The sequence below is a fragment of the Anser anser genome (genome assembly GCF_964211835.1).
Source record: "Anser anser genome assembly, chromosome: 23".
Classification (NCBI taxonomy): domain Eukaryota; kingdom Metazoa; phylum Chordata; class Aves; order Anseriformes; family Anatidae; genus Anser; species Anser anser.
The window spans coordinates 4,197,598-4,215,064 of NC_139744.1; the positions used below are offsets into that span (position 1 = coordinate 4,197,598).

Consider the following 17,467-nt stretch of genomic DNA (forward strand, 5'->3'; position numbering starts at 1 on the left):
TGTGTCCTGCTGTGGAGAAGAGGAAGAAAAGTCTGTTGAATTGTGAAAGATGTTTCTTTTTTGGGTGTTTTCCTACTCCAAAAAAGAAACTTTAGGTGAGTGCTGGCAGGCTGGCCTCCTGCCTGGCTGGCAGCAATCTGCCCTGGGTTAAGGTCCGGGATGTTTTCATGTACACTGGTGCCTCCTGGCCTGGTCCCATTTGTGCATCTGGCAGCAAGCAACATGGATGTGAAGCTCCCAGGATCCCGACATCTCCCATTTCCCTACAGAAGCTGCTCCATCAGTCTGACTCCTGTAGCTTTAGCCCCAGCAATGAGATTTTCTTACTTGTTTTCTGGGTTGAGGGGTTCTCTGTTATTGTCTTCCTGCTCAGCTCTTTTCTGGCTTAACCTTCTCCAAAATTGCATAGCGCTAGGCATTGGCAGCTTATCCCATCGCTCTTTCCAGCCTTTAACTGAGCCAGGCAACTGCCACCCATGTTCCTGGGTCTGCCACGGTGCAGTGTGCTGTGTGGGTGGTAGCATGGCCAGCCCCACCAGCATTCCACCATTCGAGCACCATTCCACAGCAGAAGGACCCCAAGACACAGGGACACCACTTACTGAATGAAACCTCCCGCGCTGCAGTTTACAGGTCACAACTTCTCCTCCTGGGCAGAACGTGAGCATGGAGAGGGATGGCTGCTTTCTCCTTCTGGCTCCCTTTTCCACATTTAGACTGTCTGCATGCTTCCCCTTCTTCATCCACCCTCCCCGAAACATGGTTCCCCCAAAACCGAGCTCAGCCCAATGCCTAAACAAATGAAGACCATCATTACATGTCTTTCTGCCAGCGAGCTTTCCTGTTGATGCGGCCTCTTGGGATGCTCTTTTTTCTCCTACTAGCTGTTCATACGGGTGCTCCCTCACCTTTGGATCCACTACAACCCCAGGAGCATTTCTGCATAGCTGCCCAGCTCATTGGCACTCATCCTGTCTGTGCAATGATCTTTGATGACCTTTGCAAGTTTACAATATCTTGCATTTGTTCCTAGCGAGCCCCATCACAGGGGCTCTTTCTGCTCCATTTCCCTGCTTTTTGGAGCTCCATTCAAACTCTTCTTGCCTTGCGTTACTCACACCTCTCCTCCTGGTGTGGGGTGGTTACACACATCCTAATCTCCTTGTTCAACCCACCAAGCAGTCCTTGTGCAGAAGACCTTCATTTTCTGGTATTTTCTCCCTTTCTTTCCGTTTTCCAGCTGCTATGAAGAAACATGTCTATAGCATGCCACTGAGTCTTCCATCTGCAACAGTAAGAACCGCATCACCCAAAGCAACCTACACGGGTCGTCTTGCTCCCTTACTCAATGTCAGGTCCTCAGTGCAGATCAGTTCACTGCAGTGGAGCTGGGAAGTTTTATTCCTGCTCTGAGTTTGGATCCCACTGCAGAGATGATGGGGTGTGTGGCACTGGTTTCCCTCTGATGGGCAATTTTGAAGCTTGGGAAATAAGCAGAAAGATACAAAACGTTAAAATCCCATGATAAAACTTGGCTTGCTTTGCCATAGTCCGGCTGCCACGTTATTTCCATTTCTCAGGTTTTTTTTTTTTTTTGTTCTTTTAGTCTCCATTTACTGCAACATGACATCAAAAGAGCTGCTTATTACAGAACAGGCACTTGTCACTTTGTCTGTGGCAAAACGCCCAACCTCCTCTTCTTGTCCCTCACCCATTCTGTTCTTTTTTCCCTTTTCCTTCATATGTGCTCCCTTTGCCCGGTTGGGATGATCTCCCTGTGAATCCAGGCTACTCCAAGGAAATGCTTCTACTTAAATATAATTCACAGGGCAACCAACTCCAAACTTTTTTTTTTTTGGTGGGGGGGGAGATGAGGGAGGGAATCTCCTGCAAGTTATTTCCTCCTGAAATCTCAAGCTGAATGCCAGAGAATCACCTGTCTTTTTAAACAAGAAATAATTTCATCTGGGTAATAAATTGCCTGAGAAATGAAGATGGAAGGAGCCAAAGCCCTCCAGCAGAACAGCCTCCAGTTTTGTGCTATTATTGCTCCTTATGAAATGTGTCAAATCTCCACCAGCCTTCACTGGGTCTGCTCTGGGGACTCTGCTTCGTGACCAGCGAAATGTGAAGGTAGCGGGGGAAGTGAGGGAGGCATCTCCTGAAGGACAGACAGCTCTGGCATGGCTGCTACACCCAAGCCAAACGCAGGGAGCCCATATGTCACCTGTGCTGGGGTTGAAACTGGCCACGAGGACTTCGATGCTTTGCTTGCAAGCAACCAGAAGCCAAACAAGATGCTGAGAGCAGGCTCTGAGCTCGCACAGCCCCTTGTGTGGAGCCCTAAATCAAGCCCTGCACTGGCCAGTTTTGCTGGAGACACCTAACGCAGAGCAGCCAAGGTGCTGGTGAAAGCCCCTGCAGCTCCTGTAGCCCACCATAGTGCACAGGGTGCGATGTCCTGTCCCAGCGGTGGAGCCAGCGGTCTCCCGATGCTGAGCATCCTCCTCCTGCTGGCTCCGTGGGACGCATCATCCCCTTCGCTGGGTGCTGGATGCTGAAGAACCAAAATAACTCCCTGTTTTTTCCCAGCCAGCGCTGAGCTGGGATCTGTTTGGGAAGGCGACTGCGACACCGCAACAGATGGCCAGGAAAGCAAACGCTGTTTTTTGTCTCACCTCCGTGTTTCCTCCTCTGCTGTCTCCTGCGCTGGAGGCGGTGTTTGGAATCGGGGGGGGTGCTGCCAGCGCGCGGCTGGCACCAGCGCCAAGGGGGCGGCTTTGTGACCTCCATCAAGGCTTTCTCCTGCAGGGATCCGTGCCAAAGACGGGCTTTGGAAGAGGCCGGGTGCTCGAGGTGGGGTGTTTGCTTTCGCAGAGCTGCCGAGCAGGTCCCCACCACCTGCCTGCTGGCCCAGTCTGTTTGCTTTTGCCCTGAAGAGCCAGGAAACGGGGCCAGGGTCTCCTCCTGCCAGCTGGTGTTTTCTTCTGGCTTTTCTTCGTATGGGCCTGTCAATAACTGCATATAGAGGATGCCAGGCTAACCAAGGCTTTGAAAAAAAGCCACTTTCTGAAGTTCCTTGATCTGCCTCTGCCCCTCCTGCCTTTCACTTTGCACCTCCAGGCAAGGGGCCGCTGATCTCCCTTCCTGGGGTGCAAACGTGGCAGCGTCCAAGGAGAAAAAGGGCTGGTGAGAGATGCAGCCCCAGGTGAGCACACCTGAGCAACAGAAGGGAGCACAGAGAGGCTGGTGACATACCTGGTGGTCACTATACCTTGGAGTGGCCCGACACTGGGACGTATTGCCCTGTCCCACGTGGGCAGCTCCATGCCACTGTCTCTGCTCCCATGGCAGGAGGCTGCCAGGACGCCAGCTCCTTTCACAGCCTGCCTGGTGCAGGAGGAGTGACTGACATCCCTGCTTGGCACAGCACCCATCTGCCTCCTGCTCCTGCCTTGTTGCACTTGGCAGTTCTCCCCCTCCTCCCTCTGTTTTTCCACTGGGAGATCTCACACTCCTCTGCCTTGGCAGCAGGGAGACAGACAAGGAGGGGCGGACGGGTACACGGACCCAAAACAGCTCAGCCATGGCTCTCCTGCCTGGGACACAGGAAGAGCCCCCCTAAATTCAGGAGCCTGGGAGGGGGAATTCAAGCCCCAGCTCAAGATGTTTCAGGAGGATAAATCCAGAGATGGTGGTGGGCAGACACGGGGTGGGGAAGCGGGGCAGGTACAATGCCAGGCAAAGTCTGCAGTGAAGAAGCAGAAGGAAGGGAGAGGCAGAGAGGAGCTGGAGCGGTCTGCACCCACACACCCAGGCCCAGGAACACTGACGTGGAAACAACTTGCTATTTGCAGCATCAGCACCCTTCCTGCTCCCCCCCCGAGCCAGGCAAGGTCCCTCCATGCCAACCCCCAGCTGCACCAGTACCACCCAGGTGTGCATCAGGGACCCTGCTGTGGAAATGCCGCTTGGAGTAGACCTGGTAGAGGCAAAGAATGGGAAACAGCAAGGACCTGGACAGCTCCAAGCTCTGCAAGGGTCCTCCGCAATCACACTGGGATTGAGGTCCTCCCCAGTCCCTCATTGACTTCCCTTTTACAGACCCATTTCCAGCTGTGGGACAGTCGCTCTTGGTGGAGCACGGAGAGAAACGAAGCCCTGGGTGCTGATCCTGAAGCTGCGTCCCCAAAGAGCCCATCAGCTGCTCTCTGGACAAGCAGAGCCAGCCCATTGCTTTTTGTCCCGTGGCTCACACACTTCAGGAGGCAGCGCTGCGCACGGGCAGCTGCCAAGCCTCGCTCCTCATGGTGCAACCCTTGCTGAGTCCTCATCCCCTGCTGCTGCTCTGCCCCGCAGCTGGGACGGACAGACAACCTCCCCGCATGCCTGTCTTGGCAGAGTGTTATTTTGGGACAAGGCTTCCATGAATAACTCCCTCATCTGCCAAACCCAAATTAAAATTTGCTGCCAACAGTCATGAGTCCTCCTCCCCCCAATCTTCTTTTTTTTTTTTTTTAAGCAAAATTTCCTGCATTAAGATAAACCAGTGATAAAACCAGACTGTGCATTAAACACCGGCCCACGCGGTCTGGGAAACAAAGAGCACGAAGGAACGCTGCGATTCAAACTGTTGCTAGCTGCTACACATTTGGGCACGTCAGCTTGTAAAGGATTTTCTCAGAACAATCCTTTCAGATTTTCTGAGTCTGCAACATGAGATTGTGTGAAAAAGCACTACAGCTTGTGAGTCCCAGACCCGGAGATATCCCAGAATGGATGAGGTTGGAAGGGATCTCTGGAAGTCACCTGGTCCAACCACACCCCGGAGGACACAGAGCTGTTGCCTTTCCACATGCAGGGAAATATTCTGGTTAAGAACTGGGAAATCAGTGCAACACGAAACGTGCCAGCAGCCAGGTTCAGTGTGGCTCCAGCAGCTCCTTCACTCGCTGAAGCACCTTTGGTAGCTTTATGTATGAACACAAACATCTGCAAACAAAAGGAGAGATGGAGAGAGCATGCACGTGGGGGAAGAAACCAGGCCCAGGCACTTGTGTGCATGATGCACCCCGAACCCCTGGCAGCTCAGCCAGGCGGGTACAGCCAGCACATCCCCGTGGCATTCGTTCCCCATCACCTCCACCTGGTCTATTCTAGGAAAGGCTGCCTAGAGCTCACCCACCCAAGGCGTCACACTTCACAGCTCGCAGCCCTTCCCACGCAGAGCTCAGCCAGCAGCTTGCTTCCTCGCTCTGAATAAACACCGCTTCCCTGCCTGCCCTCCCAGAGGCAGCCCTGCCCCAAGGGATCGGCACAGATCACCCCGTGCCCCAGGGAGGATGAGGAAGGATGAGCCCCTGTACAGCACTGTATTTGCTTGGTTGTGTATCAGGATAAAAACAACAGCATCTGGGATCAGGGTGAGCTGAGCATCGGTGTTACACTGGCCTGGGGCAACGTCCTGCTCCCCACTGAGGGTAGGAAAAAAGGAGTAGGGGTAAAACTACACCAGCATCTTCACCCCTTGGTTTCCATTTCCAGCCAGGATAGATGCCACCAAAGGTAGCACCAAATGGTTCAGTGCTCGAACTGGTGATCTGGTCCCAGGCAGATCCCAACCCACCTCTGAGGATCACTCTGGTGTTAAGCCATGGCCAAAGGGTGGTTTTGAGGACCACAGGTGGTTTGTGGCTCCCTGGAGAGGAGTCCCAGCTCCTTTCCGGCTCCTTAATGCAAAGAGAGCTGGTGGTGCCCAAACCCCCTCGGTCGCTGTGGGTGCCTACCCAATCTTTCCTACAGCAAAACCAACTAATTCCCCTGAAGGCTCCTGGCCAGCAGAGCATCACAGCACAAAGGCACAGGACTGAGTGAACCTCTGTTCTCCTGAGAACCACGGCCATAAACAAGTTCAAAATTTCACCTGCTTTCGGGACCCAGGCCAGTGCTTGTTAAGGAAGGAAATGTGGTGATCCAGAACACAAAGCACTGTCCTGCTCTGAAAGGACACATGCAGGCAAGCAAAGACCTGGTGACAGCTTGACTGGGAAATGCGCAGAACAAGCTTTTCAGGAAATGGATCAAGGGCTGCTTCTGGGGGGACTGATAATGTGATAACATGAGTTGTGAAGATCCAGAGGAAAGGAAAGAGAGAACTGGCCGCCTGGGAAACGGACACACGGAGGACTGGCAAGCCCAGATGTGGAAGATGACAGACCGTGACATTAGCACCACTAGAACAGACTTAGATGGTGAGATTGTGAGTACCTGTTGTGTTCCAACAGACAGTACAGGACTGTGATCTCACAGGAGGAGCTGGCAATACGTGGAAACTCCAACAAGCCCCATGTTCAAGCCTCAGGTGGAATTATCCAACCAACTGCTGTCCTCCCAGGACTTCATTTATGAAACATTCAACATTTTACTAGCTCTTAGTGATTGGTTCAATATCAGACTGACAACAGGGCAGACAATGGCTTATATCCCTATAAATGTAATTTAATCCCTGCCATTTTAACCCTGAGTATTCTTTCACAGTGGCCACAAGCAGATACCTGCCCAGCCAGAACAACACTTTCTTTTGATAGTATCCCATTTCCCAGATCATCTTCAGATTTCTGTAGTTCCACCGAGTAATTCTGTGGATTTCCTTTTGACAAATGCCTTGACTTCCATGACAAAGACTTCCACGGGTCAACTCCTCTCACATGTAAAGTGTCCCAAAACACAAGTCCTCCTGTTGCCTCTCAGCACTGGCTCCTAAGCACACTCTGTCACTGTTGCAATGCTAACAAAGCGCACCATACACTGGTAGATGGTCTGGCCCAGGGTTTTTGGCAGGTGCTCCTTGAGGCAGCTGTAATCACTCATTTAAATCTCATTTATTTTTATTTTAGAAAGCTCCCTAACAACACAAAAGATTTCTTTCCTGCATCTCATTGGAATTGTGTGCATATTGCCATAGCAACCATGCCAGAGACTTTTGTGGTCCCAGACCCATTTTATTGGTTATTAGGTATCTGTGCAATAAAAATATATATATAGCTCTGTTCTCCCATCTGTCTGCTCCATCTGCTTATTTTGAAGTGAAATACAACCAGTTGGCTCAGCCACTGCTCTCTGCCCTTCCTTGTTGGAGTGGCTGAAGGAAACAGCGATGGATCTGCTGGTGGTCATGGAAGTGGTGATGGGAAGGAGGAGGGAAGGAGGACATCACTGTGGACAGGCACCTGATCATCACCCAACATCTGCAAAGTTAAACCAATCCTTTCTTGCAGTCCGAGCTCATGGTAACCAGATGCCCATTACCAGTCACCTCCCAGGTGTGAAGGGGAGGAGAAGCTCTGGGGGCTGTGCCCAACACAAACCTTGCTTGCTGCTGGTGGAACTGCCGTGGTGCAGCTCAGCCCCAGGCGGCTGCTTCCCTGCTTCGGGGTAAGTGGGGAAGTAAAGTCAAATGTTAGGGCATCGGACAGCACAGGAAACTCATCACAGCTTCAGGACACAGCCAAGCTGCGTCCACCAAATCCTTTTTCCCTTCTCTAAAGCGAGGGGTAAAAAGTCACCTCGTCCCAATACACTCTGTTCCAGGGAATGAGACAACACCAGTAACAAGACCTTGGTGCCAAACTGACCGTGTTCCTCCCTGCAATCATCTGCCTCGGGCTGGAGCCCACACCAAAAGCTGTTTGACGTGTCCCCACTAACTCCTGGTAATGTCTGCCTTGCATGTCCACCCCCGCAGCCTCCGCTGGGAGAGAGGATGCGTTTCCAGCCTCCCAGCTCCCTTCCATTATTTAAGCTGTCGGGTGTTAATTATAGTGCTGTGTTTCGACTTGATGCCTCCCAGGGGTCCAAACCACACTAACAGGCTAAAAGCGGTTCCCAAGTGAATACTCCAGGAGCCTCTGCTAGAGCCAAGCCTGTCTCCATCAGCCAGGGCAGATGCTCCCCGCTGCTCCTGGGAGGCTGGAGCAGCACCTTCTGCTGGAAAACCCACGTCTGAGCTCTCTTACCCTGCAGAACAGACCTTCCTGCTCATCAGCTGGGACGACATCATTCACGAAAGGAATGGCAAAACAGCCTCAGTGTCACCACCTCTTCCCCTGCCTCTCCACAAGCTCCAAATCTCTCCATGAGGAAGGAAGGGGAAGAGAGGACACTGCCTCGTCCAGCTGGGGATGCCTCAGAGCAGAGGGTGACCCTCGCCGTGTCCTCTCCCACAGCTGCATCCTGCTCCAGCCGACCTACAGCTGGGGTGACCCTGTTCCGCCGGTCGAGCTCCCAGTTTGTCATGGGCTGGAAAAACTCTGCTGCCCTTCTGCTAAGACAAACCCACTGTCACGGCCACCCCACTGTGCCCACCAAGCATGGAGGACCCAGCACACCCCTCTTGGTGCAGGAAGGGCTACTAAGCAAGTGGCCAGGCCAAGGGAGAAAAAGCAAATAAACTGGTGGTGTCGTCGAGCTTGTAGCAACATGGCGCTGCCCCCAGGAAAAGGAGTGATGGTCTGCCACCCCTCTGCTTCATGTGGCTGCTGAAACATCTCCAAACATAGGATCAGTTTTACCTTGTTCAGGGCAAGAGCATGGGGAAAAAAAATAAATGGGGGTAGACTGTAGCAGAGGGAAAGGCTTGGGGATCTCAAGTCCTGACACAAGAGCATCCATTTCCTTCAGCTGTGGGAAGGGAGATGCTGTGTTGTGAGCCTTTGTCTCCAGGGGAATCAGATCTAATGGCTCAGATGTGCCAGAGGAAACTCAAAAGCTGGCTGGGGAGTGCTTCGGGAAAAGCCTGCTGCTGGCACCATCCTCCAGCCGTACCCACCTGAGCCCATGCCCAGCTGGCCGGGCACCACGGAAAGAGGGCCAGCAACCACAGCCAAGGGAGGTCCAGCTACGTGCCCTCTGCCATCCTTGGCTGGTTGGAAGCATTTCCCTCAACTCTTACAGGGCAAGTACTGTAAGAGGGTTCACAGCATGCTTGGAAGGATATTACTCTTTCAAAAAAAAAAAACACCGTAAAAAAAACAAAACAAAAAACAAAACACCAAGCAAAATCAAAAAAGAGGCACTAAATGAGAAAAGGAAAACAAAGATGAACCTTACACTGCGTTGAGCCTAACTACAAGTCTGGTGGTTAAGAGCAGCCTTTAGACCAGGAGATTGGGGCTGCTGTTCAGCTCCTATGTGCTTTGCCAAATTTGCATAATAAATCCACAGTAATTATAATTTTATCTTGAATAGGTTTTATTTTAATTGTGACTGCCTTTCCTGCCTGGCACTAATCAGAGAAGTCACAAAAGAACATCAAAGAGGGAAGGCTGCTGCTGGCTGTGGCCTCTCCTCCCTGCAGCCTGCTCACATGCCCCACCAGGCCCCCTTGCAGCCAACCTCGCTGAGGCTTTGTGCGATGCAAAGCAAACCACATAACGCCAAAATAACTGGTCCTTAAGTGGCCATGCAAAGAAACCAAGCTTCTCTCTGCCTGGGACAACAGTAGCCCTCAGAAAAGCTGTCCCAAGACACGTTTCCAACCACCTGGCTCTGGGATGGGCACCACAGAGTTGGGTAGGGTCCAGGTAGGCTCATCACTGATGTACCAGGGTCCTCTCCCAGAGCTGCACTGACCCATGCTGGGCTCTGCTCTGCGCCCCAAGATCCCTTCTGCCCCCTTCCAATGCAAAAGAAGAGGGTCTGGGTGTGACAAATGGCTGTTTATTTTCTAGTGAAGGCAACCGCACTGCTTTCAGTAACTTAATTCTCGTTGTTTGATAGCCTAATACCCAGCCTTGCAGCCTTTGGGCTGAAAATTATGCTGATTTGCTTGCTTGCTTCTCACTGGATGTGGACAGCCATAGCTCACCACCATTTCAAGGACTGGTAGCCTGCTCCTGCTCCTGCCCTTCTCTGGTACTTCTCTCCATACACTCGAACTCTGTTCTTGTAGAGGTGTTCAGGCCTTCCAGATGTCTCTGCATGCTGTCAGCTGCCCTCTAATTTGTTGTCTTCTAAGCCATGATGCTTGAAAGTGGACATTCTCCAGCTGAAAGCTGATCAGCAGCGAGCAAAGTGCACTAATTATTTCCCACATCTTGGATATTTCATCTCTTTGGAGGAGAAGGAGCAGACTAAGTTGACAGTGGTCCTTTTTTTTGGGCTTGAAAGAAATGCTACATAAAATTACACAGGAACACTTTTAATTAATTGCCTTGCACTGACAGCAGCTGGCAAGCCATCCCTTTGCCCATCAGCATTCAGACAATTAGTTAGCTTTGTACTCCACCTGAGATGGTGGAGTGGCTCTATATTTATTCAGCACTTGGGTAAGCTCAAAGTGAATCACTTCCATGACTGATCATCTACAGAGAAAAGGCTCTACATTTCCTGTCTTTAAAGATTACAGTGCGCCGGGACCAAACGCTGTCAGGGAGATTCCATCCTCTGGGGAGGGCTCGCTGTGGCTCCTCGCCTCCTTTGTACATTTAGGCTGGAGTTGCCTGAGACAGGGAACCTGGGGCTCCCACGCTCTTCCACTGCAACAACCTTTTCCCCCTCTACTCTGCCCTGGTCAGGCCTCACCTGGAGTGCTGTGTCCAGTTCTGGGCTCCCTGGTACAAAAAATACAGGAATCTCCTGGAAAGAGTCCAGCGGAGGGCCACAAAGATGGTACGGAGCCTGGAGCATCTCCCCTGTGAGGAAAGACTGAGAGACCTGGGTCTGTTCAGCCTTGAGAAAAGACGACTGGGAGGGCATCTCATCGATGTTTATAAATACCTGAACTGTGGGAGACACAGGGATTTGGCCAACCTCTTTTCAGTGGTTTGTGGGGATAGGACAAGGGGCAATGGCCGCAAATAAACGCAGGGCACAGGATGGGAGGTGCAGGGCAGTCCCCATGGCCGAGGGGCAACCTTCCTCTCTGGCAAGCCAAATGGCCCGGGGCAGCCAGCCCCAGAAAAGGGGCCCTCAGCCCCACCAACCCTCCTCCTTGTCCACGTGAGGGCATCTTCCAGGCCAGTCCCAACACAGCCGCCTTTGGGCACGCATCGGCCGCTCCATCACAGAGGCTTGCTGAGGTCACAGTGGCCACCAGTGCCCCGCCTTTGCTGCGGGCCCTATAAAACAGGGCCCCTGCAGCTGGCCCACCATTCGCTGAGCATCTAGGCCCTCTGACTGCCAGCTTGCGCGGCACGAAGAGCACTAGAAGAGCAAAGCGAGCAGCAGGCCTCTTGGTGTGCGAGGACAGCTATGTGGTCCGGTAAAGCACCAAGAGGGAATGCATTTGACCAGGAGATGCGTCGTGGGCGGAGGTGTAGTGGTGGTGGCACAAGAGACACCGGTGCCCAAAGGACCTCCGGCACCCAGCCCATGGACAGATACAAGCAATACCACTGGCACCGCAGCGATGCGGGGAACAGGCCGGCCCCTCGAACATCCAACGACAGGGGGCCTGGGCCTTTCCATGGGAGCAACGGTGATGTGGGGCGAAGGCGCGAGCATCACAGAGACAGCCACAGGGAGCAGAGGCGTGCCCACTGCCTGGAGCACAGCGCGGGACCCGGTAATGCCCGTAAACCAGACGGCACGGTCGGACCTGTGCATGAAAATCCAGCTGACAATGGCACGGGACCAAGGCGAGGGACCGGACGACCCCCTGGCTCGGCACCCTGGCCTAAGAACATTCTGGGTGGAAGGCATCCCGTTTGGGCAGTCCCAGGCAAAGACTGGCTTAGCCTTCTGCCCAGCGCTGTGGAGCCAATGGAGCTGGATCCACCAGATGCGGATGAACAGATGGAAGTGGATCCACCTCGGCCAGAAGAAACCTGGGACTCCCGCAGCGTCTTTGTGCTCTGCCATCCGGGCAGACCAACAGCATCGCAGGAGTGCCCAGCGAGCCCCCTACCCGTTGCTCAGGCTCCAACGCAAGCATTAGCTTGGAGCCACCAAACATCACAGACATCCCGCAGGCCTGCCTGCAAGATGTCCTGGCAATAAACAACTCTTGCCAATTCTCAGGGGTTGTGTCTTTTTTTTTTTGGGGGGGGGGGGGGGGGGGGGGGGAATTGGGCTAAAGTTGCACCAGGGGAGGTTTAGGTCGGATATTAGGAAGAACTTCTTTACTGAAGGGGTTGTTAGGCATTAGAATGGGCTGCCCAGGGAAGTGGTTGAGTCACCACCCCTGGAAGTCTTTAAAAGACGTTTAGATGTAGAGCTTAGTGATGCGGTTTAGTGGAGGACTTGTTAGTGTTAGGTCAGAGGTTGGACTAGGTGATCCTGGAGGTCTCTTCCAACCTAAATGATTCTGTGAAAGTGGATCACAGGAAGTACCACACCAAGACGCAAGAGAACTTCTTCACAGTGAGGGTGACGGAGCCCTGGAACAGGCTGCCCAGGGAGGTTGTGGAGTCTCCTTCTCTGGAGATATTCGAGACCCCTCTGGACGCCTACCTGGGCAGCCTGCTCTAGGGAATCTGCTCTGGCAGGGGGGTTGGACCCGATGATTTCTTGAGGTCCCTTCCAACCCCTACAATTCTGTCATTCTGTGTGATTCTCTGCCCACACCTCCCTGTAGGTACAGGGCAAGATGCAGTGGTCCAGGCACGTTGGGTTTTCACACCTTGGTGTGGGTCATGGGGCACGGGGAAGCACTCTCCTAGCCTTGGTCCCAGTGAGTTGTGATGAAGTCCATTTTGCACCATATCAGCGGCAAAACCAACTTGATTATCCCACTAGGTCCCTGTCTGCAGGCTGTTTGCCACATGTGCAGTAGATCCAAGATACTCCTGGAGCTGCAAACAACTAACACCAGGCTGTCTCTGAGGCATTTATACCTCCATTGGGTCAGGCAGTTTAACAAAAAACAATCCCAGCTGCTCCTTGCTTAAGGCTGAGGCCACACGAGCAGACACAGAACTACAAGATGTAAACTGAACTCAAGATAGGAAGTATGCCATGAACTGTCACAAGTAGCAGCAGGCATTTGCTCATCATTTTGTTTTTCCATAAAAACCTCTAGTGCAATCATGCATCAAGCATTTAGGGATAAATTTTGGGATAGGTTTTATTCAGCAATCCCAGATGAAGTTATGGAAATGCAAGTCCAGAATATGGCAACATAATGGTCAAGTCAATCTGTATAGCTTATTTTACAGCATACCAATTGTGAAATAAACAGTTCAGGGCCTCTTAACAGTCCTGTTCAATTCAGGAATGTGCTGTCATCTCAGGAGTGTGGGCAGACATAAAACAAATACACAAGGAGAGAATAAAACAGGAAAAATAGCTTTACACACAGGGACCAGCTATGTGCTAGCAGTACTTAAGCAGTTAAAAGCTTGAAGAGTTGTGGTTTAAGCACTTGTGTTTGAAAACTGGGAAGAAGGATGATGAATAGTCTTAACATTGAATTGAGGTAGGCAACTTTGGAAGCCAAAAGTTAACTGTGATGCATGGTTGGAAGCGATGTGTGTTAATTACAGAAAACTGGGCCTGCAGTATCAGAATTTGATATTTTTATTAACTGATGATTTAATTTAAAACAAGTGAGCGGCTATAAAAAAAATAAAGAGCCAACAGATCTCAGGTATAAATGAGATCACAAAAGTTAGACCACAGCAGCATTATTTCAACTTCAAGTTTTTTTTTTTAAATGTTTTAATGTTTATGTCTGAAATGTTTTTTAATGTCTGAAATGAAGGAACAGGCAAGAGCACCTAGGTCTTGAGGAGCCACGGGGAGAAGAGACAGGAGAAAAAAAGGAGAGGAGACCTGGATGAAGCACAGGGAGGAGGTGTGCCAGCACCTGGCAGACCAACCTGGCCATGTTCACCTGGTGTACCACGCTGCTGGGGGGGGCTGCATTTTGGGGCCATCAGGAGCAAAGCAGCAGCAAAGCCTGTGGAAGAGAAGGAGAGAAAATGAGCACAAAGGAGGCAGAGCTCTTCCTTAGAAGAAATTCCTCCTCTTGCTTCCACCCCCACCAGAGCCATCCTGGCATGCTAAGGCAGATGGGTGCCTGCAGCATAGAAACCTCTCGGGAGGGGAGGAAAATCCCATGGAACAACCCTGCCACCCCAGGAGCAGCTCCCATCTCCTCTACAGGTGTCTGGAGGAGGGCAGGTGGAGTACGACCCACTGGAGACCTGTTTCGGGACCTTGCTCAGCTGCAGGTGGCCTCAGTGAGTTCTGAAGGCACTGGAGGGCACCTCTGGAGGCTGCTCTCCTGGATCGCTGCGCCAGGCCAAGCAGGAGGCTGTCCTCCAGCACCGGGCAGCAGGAGGAGCACCTGTGGGTGGAGGTGACCCATTCAGAAGTGCTGGTGCCCCAGCCTTGCTGTATCTCAGCCAATTGCTGCCAGAAACACTGGGGCATGGATGCAGGTGGTGGGAGCATCCCAATACTGCAATCTCCTCCACCCCAGCAGCAAGGACAGCAAAAATCCCTTCCTCTTGGGTGCACAGTGAGCTCATCACCACTGGCTGCAGACACCAAAGCCTGACTGCCCTTCCTTCCTCCCACCCGCCTTTGTTTCTCCAAGCAGCACCCCATGCCAGCCAAAAGCCAGACCTCAGTTTTTCTGCCTTTAAACACATCCCAACCCAGGGGAGGGGAGCTGTGAGCCAGCTGGGGGGCTCTAACTCTGCTCAGCAGGCTCAGCCCCACTGGCATGAGTGGCTGCCTCAAAGGGTTGTGATTTGCCTCATTACGGGAGCTGATGCGCAGCACCCCCAGGATACATCCTGTGCCCGGCAGAGCTGCCTAATGAGCCATCACTCCGGTGGTCCTGCTGGCGCTGACTGGGGAAGGGAGCCGGGCTTCAAAGGATGCCACTTGCTCCCTTTGTGCCAAGGAAATTACCCCGTGTCATTAAAACCAACCAGCCCATAAGCCTGCAGGGCTGGGTGCTGGGGAACAACAGAGCCAGCATGGTAGGGCAGCCTTCCCTGGGGGGTTTCATGGTGGGGCTGATGCTGCTCAGAACCAGGGATGCTCCTTCTACACTGCGGGGCTGTGCTGTGCTTGCAGGGCAGCTATGGAGATTTTCCCTTTGCACCCATGGTTTCACTATGGGCACCTTGCTCCCTTGGCCCCCGGCAAGGGGCTGCATCCTGGCAAGGGGTGCTCTGGTGCAGGGGAACTTCAGCAATCACTGCGAGCAAGGAGGAACGAGAGGTTGTCATGGATACTGACATGCAGCCGAGGGCCCGATCCTGCACTGCTCTGCTCCCCCTGGCTCCCCTTGCCCAGTTGTGTGGGATCAGGGGAAGTAAAAACTGAAAAAAAATAAAACCTGCTGTGAACACCGCTTTGGGTTTCAGTCCTATTGACCCAGCTTTACTCCCAAGTGCCCATTTTGCTGGTTTGAGCCTGGATTCCAGCAGGTCTGCACGAGGGCAAAAGGGGGGGGGGGGGGGGGGCAATGGTCTGAGAGCAGAGCCCCTGGCCTTGCAGCGTCATCTCAAAATACACAAGGCCCACAGGCATTTTGGTCTTCCCAGCTGCTGACAGCGGTGAGGAGGATGAGGGAAGAGGGATGCACAAGCAAGGGTGCTTGGCAGCTCAGGGAGAGCACTAATTCTGAATTTCCTGGGGAGATTCAACCTCTCCTGGGCTGGATTCAGCCCCCAGAACCAGGCAGCAGCTTTGCTCAGGATTTCCCCCAGGCTGGGTAGGGCACACTGTGACCTCCAGAAGTTTTTTTTTTTTTTTTTTTTTTTTACAAACACAGGCAGGTTTCACCAAGTTCTCATTTTCAGAGAAAAACACCTCCCCATATGTAAAACAGGCCTGGTTATTTCATGCTGAGATGTTTTGGATTTCCCATTTGAAGTTGGTCTTTCCATTTATCCTACAGTTTTTTTTTTTTTTTTTTAAAGCTTTCATTCTGGCCAAAAACCCCATAGAGTTGATCAGCATTCTTGAATTTTGGGACTTTTTGCCAGAAAATACATTCTGGACCAGATTTATTTATTTAAATTTGGGAAATACTGAAGGACCTTTGGAAGATGAAATTTCAGTTCCCAACATACTTCTGAAAAGCTTCTCGTACACACACAGAGTTGCCCTGATTTAACACAAGACCTTTTTGGATCCAGGAAAACTGAGATCTAACACAAACAGGAATATTTTCAAGATATTGCTTGCAAACATAAGCATCAATTAGTTATCTCAGTCTGGTTAAATAGCAGTGTGGGCAGATGATTACAAATGATTGCACTGCTGCCACTTACTGCCTTACCACCCCACGCCAACAATCCCTTTGGTGTTCCAGAAACTAAGACCTTGGTCTTAGATCCAAGTCCAAGGAAGCACCTGAACGTGTGCAGACACAAACATCCCCAGATGCTGAAAACACCGTGGGTGCCAACAGACTTCTGTCTTACACCCAGAGCAGGAGCAGCCTGTTTTCTATGCTCCTATGAAGCAGCAGCACCAGGAAGGCAGTGGGACATAAAATCCTGATATGTTGCAGGAATTCACAAGAGGCAATGAACTGAAGGGACGTTTGATAAGCTCCAGGACAGAGCATCCCCTCCACAGGGAATTCATTGAGCCTCACTGGAGGAGCCTGACCAGGGCATGGGGAATTTTGCTCCGATGCTTTCTGCTCTCAATTACAGAGTCAGCCCATACTGAGCCAGCCCCCATCAGCTCACAGCACAGCCCACGCAGCCCAGGACAGGGCACAACCATGACTCCCACCCCCAGCCCCGCTAATTACACTCCTCTCAAGATTAGTCAGAGGGAATTTATTCGCTCCAAGCTGGGCTGTGGAGCTAAGTTGGGCAGCAGCTGCTGCTGCCTCCTCATCCCAGACCTTGCCAAGTCAGCAACCTCTTTACATGTTGCTGGATGTCTCTGTGGGTGGGCATTAGTTTTGCCTCGTTAGCTCGATTGTGGTTTGGACTGCAGCCTTGTAGGTTCATTCAAAAGGGGGGTTGCAAATTCTTTTAGGGTTTTGCAGAGGGGAGAAGCAGAGAAAAGCTGTAGTGGTTGAACATGCCCAGACTATGCAGCAGAAGGAGAGAGCTCCAGTGTCCCCATTCCCCAAGTCTCAGGAGGCCTTACACAACCTGCTCCCAACTCCTCCAGCTAGCGGAGTAGCTCAAAGGTGACGGTCCTGTCTGTTCCCACCATCTCCTCTAGCTTTACTCCAGGTTATCACACTCCCTGTTTCAGAGCCTAAAACCCAGCACTCTCATCACTTGCTTTTCCCTACCTTCAGCTTGCTGATGCCAAAGCTGCATTCAGTCACCTGCTGCAGTCCCATAGAAGATTCCTGATGCTGGGAAAAGGCTGGGAGTAGCACCATGGAGCTTTATACCCAGCCAGTGGCATCTCCTGCCTGCACCTCCCACCTGAACTCTGCCAGCCTCCGCCCCTCAGGCATCACATACACCTGTGCCCTACTCTGCCTCTCCTCCACGGTGTTTTTCTCCCTGTTCTCAGCTCTAAGGCAGTTTCT

General features: G+C 52.1%; 1 long non-coding RNA gene across 2 annotated transcripts; it reads right to left on the reverse strand.

Moving 5' to 3' along the window:
• Window positions 1-1,488: 1,488 nt before the first annotated feature.
• On the reverse strand, window positions 1,489-17,464 carry LOC310885801. 2 transcript variants are annotated; one of them, XR_014574983.1, is made up of 4 exons: window positions 17,222-17,464; window positions 13,818-13,897; window positions 7,368-7,427; window positions 1,489-7,247 (listed from the first exon to the last, which is right to left on the reverse strand). It is a non-coding gene; the product is annotated as an uncharacterized lncRNA (long non-coding RNA). The 2 variants fall into 2 exon arrangements; XR_014574984.1 differs by having other exon boundaries at window positions 1,489-7,427.
• Window positions 17,465-17,467: the final 3 nt, after the last annotated feature.